Source organism: Bombus impatiens, unplaced genomic scaffold (assembly GCF_000188095.3).
Source record: "Bombus impatiens unplaced genomic scaffold, BIMP_2.2 scf_0899, whole genome shotgun sequence".
Classification (NCBI taxonomy): Eukaryota; Metazoa; Arthropoda; class Insecta; order Hymenoptera; family Apidae; genus Bombus; species Bombus impatiens.
The window spans coordinates 1,365,248-1,372,886 of record NT_177318.1 but is presented as its reverse complement, the minus strand read 5'-3'; positions in this window follow the sequence as shown (position 1 = coordinate 1,372,886).

The window sequence follows — 7,639 nt, the reverse complement described above, 5'->3', positions numbered from 1 at the left end:
GGCGGCCAAGGGGTTTTCTTCGCGAGCGTAGCGAAGAAGGAAAAGAAGGCAGAAAAGTAAGCAACCACGCTGCTCGACAATCGGCCGCGAACCAACTGAGTCATCGTCGCTCACGAACTCGCCTCGATTTAATATATTTATCACGATGTCGAGCAAAGGTCGACCTGCCGACAAAGTATGTATAGGCGACAAGGCAATCGCGATCGTCGAATCCGAGCAATTTCGCTGTCTCGTAGATCGAAGGCATTTCGATCGTACCAAGCTGGAAGATAGGTGCGCGGAAATGCGTCTCTTAGGGGACGTGAATAGTATACTTTGCGTATGAAATAATGATACGTAGCGCAGGTGTTTGATGGACTGCAGTAGAAAGGTTTTAAAAATTCGTCAGTGGTAAGGATAGGATGATTAGTGGTTGATCGAGATGGATTCAATTCTGAAGCAACGTGCGATACTAAGGTGGTTGAAATTAGAATACAAATTAGAAATGATGAAATTTTGAAAAAAGATTTCGTGACCTGACTATAATAACTCGCACTTCGTAATTCATAAATGATAATTCATAAAGTTGCGTGATATAAAAATAGATTGTGTATCAAATTTATTTTATATATCCCCTATAAATGGAATCTATAAGGAATCTATATCCGCTATAAGGAGAAGTTAACAAAAGAGTTAGGTGTCGAAATGTTCAGAGTATTAAAGCCAAGTTTCACCTTCGCATTGTGACAGATGAATTCTTTTTATAACAGGTAGATACACGCTTTAGATACAAACTTATCAAGTATTATCTTATTACCTAAATATTATTCTATTCTTTTATCTATTATTCTATTATCTAAGCCTTATTAGCTAAGTATTATCTTCTAGAAAAAAATGATATTTATTTTGGAACGCTAGGACCGAGGAAACATTTACTTTCATACCTTTCATGTTGCTTTGTTTAAAAAATTAAACGCGCAGAAGATTCAATTATTTCGGTAGGAGTCGTTGAGATGGAAGAAACAGAGAGGCGATATTGAAAGGAACGATGTCTGTTTCACTTAGGACTTATTAGTAGAGCCGTCACTAAGACTGTCTATCAGATACGTATCCCAGACACGGAAACATTTATTACGAAAGGCGATCTATTCGAATGGATCGGTGGTTAGCTGTGGAACTCAGAGGAAACTGCGATTTCGTAATAACGATGGAAACTCTCTAATGGCAACGGCAGCCACAGAATTAGCGATAATATGCAGATGGTCTAGCACCCGGATTATTAGAATAGTCATGCGTCGAGCAGAAGGTATATACCAACTTCGAATCCTAATTTGCACATCTATCGGACCTGCGCGTCTTCTGTTGCACTTGAAATTCTATATCATACGACACTTTAACGATAATACTTCATCGATACGTTTGATAGAGAAATTTTTGACAGACTTTTTCAATGAAATCTAAACATGATATTAGGATACATAATCCTAGAAAAATAACGATAGCTCCGAATTCTGATACTTTGATTCTTTTAAATTATTGTAATATCTCTTTAATTCTTTCAAGTTCTCTACCCAAGTAATGTCGTTTTAAAGACTCCCAAAGCCAAAAGTTTACCTATGAAATAAAAAAAAATTCCATTATTTAAACGACCGAGTGATTTATATTTCCCATTTCAAGCCGATCTTTTGAAATCTAGTAATCCGACCATACAATCCCATAGAGACGCATATTCGATTATGAAAATCAAAATATTAAAAAACGGTCTTGTTCTCATGCTGAACCGTTAATTGAACGTCGATATCATGAAGACCAGGTGACAAGGTTCTTGGAAAGCGGCCACGTGGCTTCGATCCGCCAGAAGGCAGAAATTCATCTTCGTCCTTTTTCTTCCCCCTTGCTTCTCGCTAAGACTCGGGTATTATTAAATATGCTGTAACGATTCTGTTGAATTATGAGCTACAAGCCGCGAATTGGAAGCGTGTGATCTATCGACGGTAAATAAAGAGGTATTCGATTCGAAGGAGGTTGAACAACGATATCGCGATCGATGATCTGCTATATCCAGGTGCCTCGGCTAACCAGAACGGACCGCGCGTTCAGTTTCTTTTAAATATCAAGCGCGCAGCCTCGCATCGCGTCGGTGGGAGCGATTCTCGCGCGAGTTGTTAGCAGCAGCCTCTGGACTTGTGTCTGGCTGCCTATTGTAATTCTGTTCCTCTCTTGCGCACCCCTGGCACCAGTAACTGGACGTTTAACGAACATTAAGATAACGATTGAAAATATAGATACCGTGGGAGCGAGAGTACGCTGCCACGTACACCAAGCTCGTGGATACTGTGTACGTTTGCCTGAGATCACTTGTTTGCTCGGCTACGGAGTCGTTCGTTTCGAAGATACAACTCTAGATTTTGAACAGAGAATAGTACGAGTAATGATGTTAACGAGTCACGGTTGCGGCGTGACCCTTTTTTCCACGACCGCTTAGAAAGCTGTGCTTCGGGAATTCGTGCGAGGAATATGTGGCATTTCGAAGCTGACGTGTCGTGAATGAACACGCTGAAGTAAGATTAGTAGAGTTTGCTTCGTGTCGTTGTTATATATGAGATTTTTTTCTCACCTTAATGAGCAGGGTTGATGATTAATGCCTGGTTGCATGCGATTATACTGTACGATGTATCGATTAGATTTTGTCGATGATAAAAGCGGGGCTGAGTAACCTGGAGTTTGACTCGGTTAGAATTTTGTATCAGAATGTATGGCACTTTTCTCGTTAGTTTCGAAAGAGCATTCTGAGTGATGAATGTAAAGACCAATTTAATATTTTCATGTTTTGTACAAAGGTATATTCTTTTATAATATTCTTTTATGCAGAAGATTCTTTGCGAAGAACTTCACAATATATTTTCAAGACTCTTGTTTAATGGATCAGTTCCAAACATTCCTTTCGAATATTACACCCTTTCTCATTTTGTACAAAAAGTTCGACCAAAAGAACTTCATAATAAAAGTTCAGGATTCTTGTTTTATAGCTCAGTTTCCAATATTGAAGTTCTTCTACAACACTATACTCCTTATTTTCCTCGTTTTATAGAAGGAATTCTTTCAAAGGATATTCATAACACAAGTCTAATATTCCAATTTTATCTCTCAATCTTCAAGTTCCTGTTTAATTATATCTTTTTTTCTTTTGTACAAAAAAATTCCTCTAAAAGACCTTCGTAATAAAATCGTGTTATGCCTGAGATTTCAATATTTCAATTTCCTTCGATATTATATACTTTTCATTTTTTTAAAACATATATATGTGATTTCTCTCACAGTTACGGACTCTAACAACTTATATCTCCATATACCCGTACGTACTTAATACGTTCTCAATGTACTCAAGCATCCAACTAGGAGTAATATTTTTCTAAAAAGAAATTATCGTTTCATTATCTAATAAAAATTCGCAATAAATAATTTCTCCTCTAATCGGAATGTATTGTCGGAAATCGTCGAAAAGGTTAGGAACTTTTCGAACAACCCAAAGCATAGATTGAACATATAACAGATGTACCTTATTATTTAACTAGAAATATCTAATTTTACTAATTTTAGAATACGTATAAATTCTTTCACTGACACCATCCTAAGGGATAGTATATTAGATAATATATTTTTCGTAAATTTGAAGGAAAGAATCTCAGCCTATTAAGAAACTGATTCTATTAGACTCCTATCAAGCGATTAAAAAAATTATTAAAAAAACCAAAAAGGTGTCGCAAATTGTAAATGATGCTAATTCATTGACCAGTTAGTTATTCACTCAATGTACAGTATGTATATTCGGCAAATTTCGACTTTTCTTCCAACATCAGCAGTGTTCATTTCCATCGTGGAGTTTCTGGAATGGAATCACGCACGCGAGAAGCACGCGTCGCGTGCCGAACGAGGCTCGCAGTGATGAAGACAACTTTCAAGCGGCACGCGGAGGAAAATAACGCGAGAGCCTTTTACGCGTGGAATAGAGATCTTCGATTGAAAAGAGAAGTCACGGTGTGTCGAACGGATCGCGATCGATGATCTCCTTTTTCGGGTGCCTCCTCGAGGCCAGAATAACACGTGTTCCTCTTAACTCCATCCATAGATCTCTTTGCTTCTTCGTATACCTGTATGAGCGTACGAGCGAATTTGCATATTATAACGATATCGATATAGCGGCACGTTAATACCGCTGTCGTTGCGCTCGCCGTATAAGCGAAGGCACACCTGCGCTCGCGTTCGCGCGGCCCTCCGGCATCCGGTGATTGTCCGCTCCCCGTCTTTCTTCGTTTCTCTTCGAAGCGAGCCTCCCTTTTTCCATCGTCTCATCCGATTCTTGTATGTTTCCCTTTTAACGATCGAGGAAGGTATGCCCGATCGTCACGCTTCTCTGACTTCGTCGCGATTGCGTTTTGGACCGTGTTATGGTCTGTGCTATGGGATAGCTAGGATGGATGAAGACAGCGAGGAATATTATTTTATTCTTCCGACTACAATGGCGCGAAGTTCGTGCTACGTCTATCTCGTATAATCGAAGAGCTTATAATAGAAATGATTCATGTACGAGTTTTTTTTTCTGAAAAAGAAGGATGCTATAGAATGTTTAATTTCTGTTTTATATTTATGTATACATTATGTATTCATTATATGTCTGTATTTTTCAACTTTTTTCTTAACAAATAATTCATCGCGTTATATAATCGATGTAGGCATATCTGTGATTGTATTAGAGAACTGCGTTTATTTAAATCATGTTGTGAAATTTGAATAAAATTCTTGCAGAATCGTTAGATACTTTTATAGAAGAAGTAATAAGGTAATCTTTATTGATTATTGAAGATACAAAGTACATGTCGTGATGATGGAAAATTAAATTCAATCATATGTTGTACCAGCAGCGTTCAAATATTGCTCGGCCTTTGTTCTTGAAAGAATTAACATATTCCACGCGTTGCAAAATTATGATTAATCCTCGCTCATAATTCTTTCCTGTCAGACGGATACTTGTTTTAAGAAACAACGTTTATTTTCATATCTCTCATTTTTCATAGTATGAGTATAGTTTTCAATATTAACTTCTCAATATTAAGGTATCTATCGGTAGTTTTCTACGACTAAAGTAGGGTTAGATTTAATAAGGACGAATTTATTGATATTAAATAAAGGAATAAATGAGAAGATATGAAAAAGTAACAAAATATATTGTGATAATGTAAATCTTCTTAGTAAAGAGACGTTTCCTTCTCACTGTCGGCATTGAATTGTAATTACAAAGAAGGAAAAACTCAATAAAAAGTTTCGTCACGTTTCTGTTGTCTCTATCTTATGAAATTTATGCAGGTTAAAGATGAGGGTAGCTAATGAATATTTTCTTACTGTGGCGCCGCAACTTTGCCTCCACATGAATTTGTATGTCTATTCATCTGGATATCATAGACGGAAGTTGAGATTATTTATAATTCATTGGTTCGATCGTACGTCTGACAAGAAAATTAAAGATTCGTTAGTTTACACCCCTTTCGTTGGATACTTTGTTAGAAATGTACATAATAATCTCTTCGAATTTTTCATCAGAAATTTATCACTTCTCTATTGAATCGAGGATTTCGATATTTTTTCTTTTTTTTTTTTTTTATAAGGATTATCTGTCCTTTGTAATAGAGAAACGTTGATTTAAACAAAAAATTATAAGAAAGTAAAGAAACCAAAATGATTACGTTACAGTAGACTGTTGTTAGACATATGAAGCTTATCCTTTAACTTCTACTGCGTTAAGAATTATAGAAAGCAATCAGTGAATACGTATGATATAATTTAGTTTGCATAAGTCTGGACTAGATCTTTAGGATATGTAACACGGCGAGTACCTGTTGCAGTAGATTAAATTCTCAGGATACGTAGACCGAATATGTAACTTGCCAAATACGTATTAGATCTCTTCGATTCAATTTGCGCGAATATATATGTAGCCCGAGATTCAATTACAAAGTCAATCACGAATGTCATTTAAGTAATCGTCTTAACGCTGTGTTCATTACCTTGACTTACGTCAGATACCTTGAAATTATACATATTCGCGAATAAGGATAAGTAGACATATTTTTTGACAATACGAAGACAGATGGTTTCTACTGACAAGTCGGGTTTAACAATTTTTATTTTCTTGTAGATTAATAATATTCGCGCAAAAAATGCCAGCATGCAGAAGATTACGAATGATATAGTCTCTAAGTACATAGTACTTATTTTTCTGTAATATGTATACTGTACATAACGTCATCGCATAAAAGCTTCATAGAACTTTCATAAAGTATACAAACACTTTCCCAAATGACTATAAATATGTACTTTGTAAACGAAATAATTCCAGCTAATTAATTTCCATTACTTACACATATATTTACATTTATCAATCGATAAAAAAATCTGTAACAACTAGAAAGTAATATTTTCCTTCGTTACCTTGTGTTTTATTTCAAACAACAGCAGTTTCTTCTTTAAACTCGTTCCTTAATCGGAAATTCTATAGATATTCTATAAGTAGAAATGAATAATTAATAAGAATAATTATCGAGCGTAAGATATAATTTGTTTTTAATAAAAATAAAATGACACGTCAAAAGAGAGGAGATTTCTAAATAAATAAAGCTGTTACGTTCAATAAATTAACAATTCGAATAAGTTAATTCGTATTCCACGACCAATAAGCGAACGATACTTAAAAAGAATACTAAAAGAAGAAGACTGATATATCAGCAATATAATAACATTAACCTCTTGATCAATTTCACTATATAACTTTTCTACGTTTCTTGCACTGGCTATACGTCGGTAACCAATAAAAAAAAAAAAACCATCGAGTCGATGATTACGCGTAAAAATCGTATCGATACCAGTACCCTTAACATCATCGACGCTTCCTAAACGTCGTTCTCAGCGGGTCGTCGATCAGGGTGGCTTCGCAGGAGCCCGAGAGCCGAGGGTTGGTTAACCAGCCTCTTTCCTATTTGGCTGATCGCAGCGGGTGACCCGTGCGAACCAACAAAAGCCAAAATTGCGGAGCATTAGTCAAACATCGCCACGCCGTAAACCAAAACCAACCACGGGGTCTCCCTCCCCATCGTGGTTTCTCTGTTCTCGTCGTGTTCTTTCGTTCGATTCGTTCAAAGAGTCGTCGTTCTCCCTTTCGCTCTCGTTGATGTTCGATTGCCTGCGATACGCCGGTTCGTCCGTTAGAAACGGATCAGAATCTGACCACCTGGTGGCAGCAAGAGGCTACGGATGAAGCCATCAATAACCGGCGATCGACCAGAGCCCGTGGCTTCCATATACATCTTGTATATGCGTATTACGATCGTATGAAACGCATCTGGAACTTGCAAATGTAAATTATTGCCAACGTTGCAAAGAAATCGGAGGGGAAAGGGAGAGAAAAAGAATTAACGGGTAATGGGAGGAATTTGGTTACGTTCCTGTAGAGAATTAATCCTTCATTTTGGAGCTTAGATGGTAATTTAGAATAGTAACCTTGAAAATTTTGGGGATCGAGTCTTGAAACTTGGAAAACTTGAGTTACATACTGTTGGTTTGCTAAGAGAATGATACGATTGAAAAATACGTGTATTTTTTAGGAAAT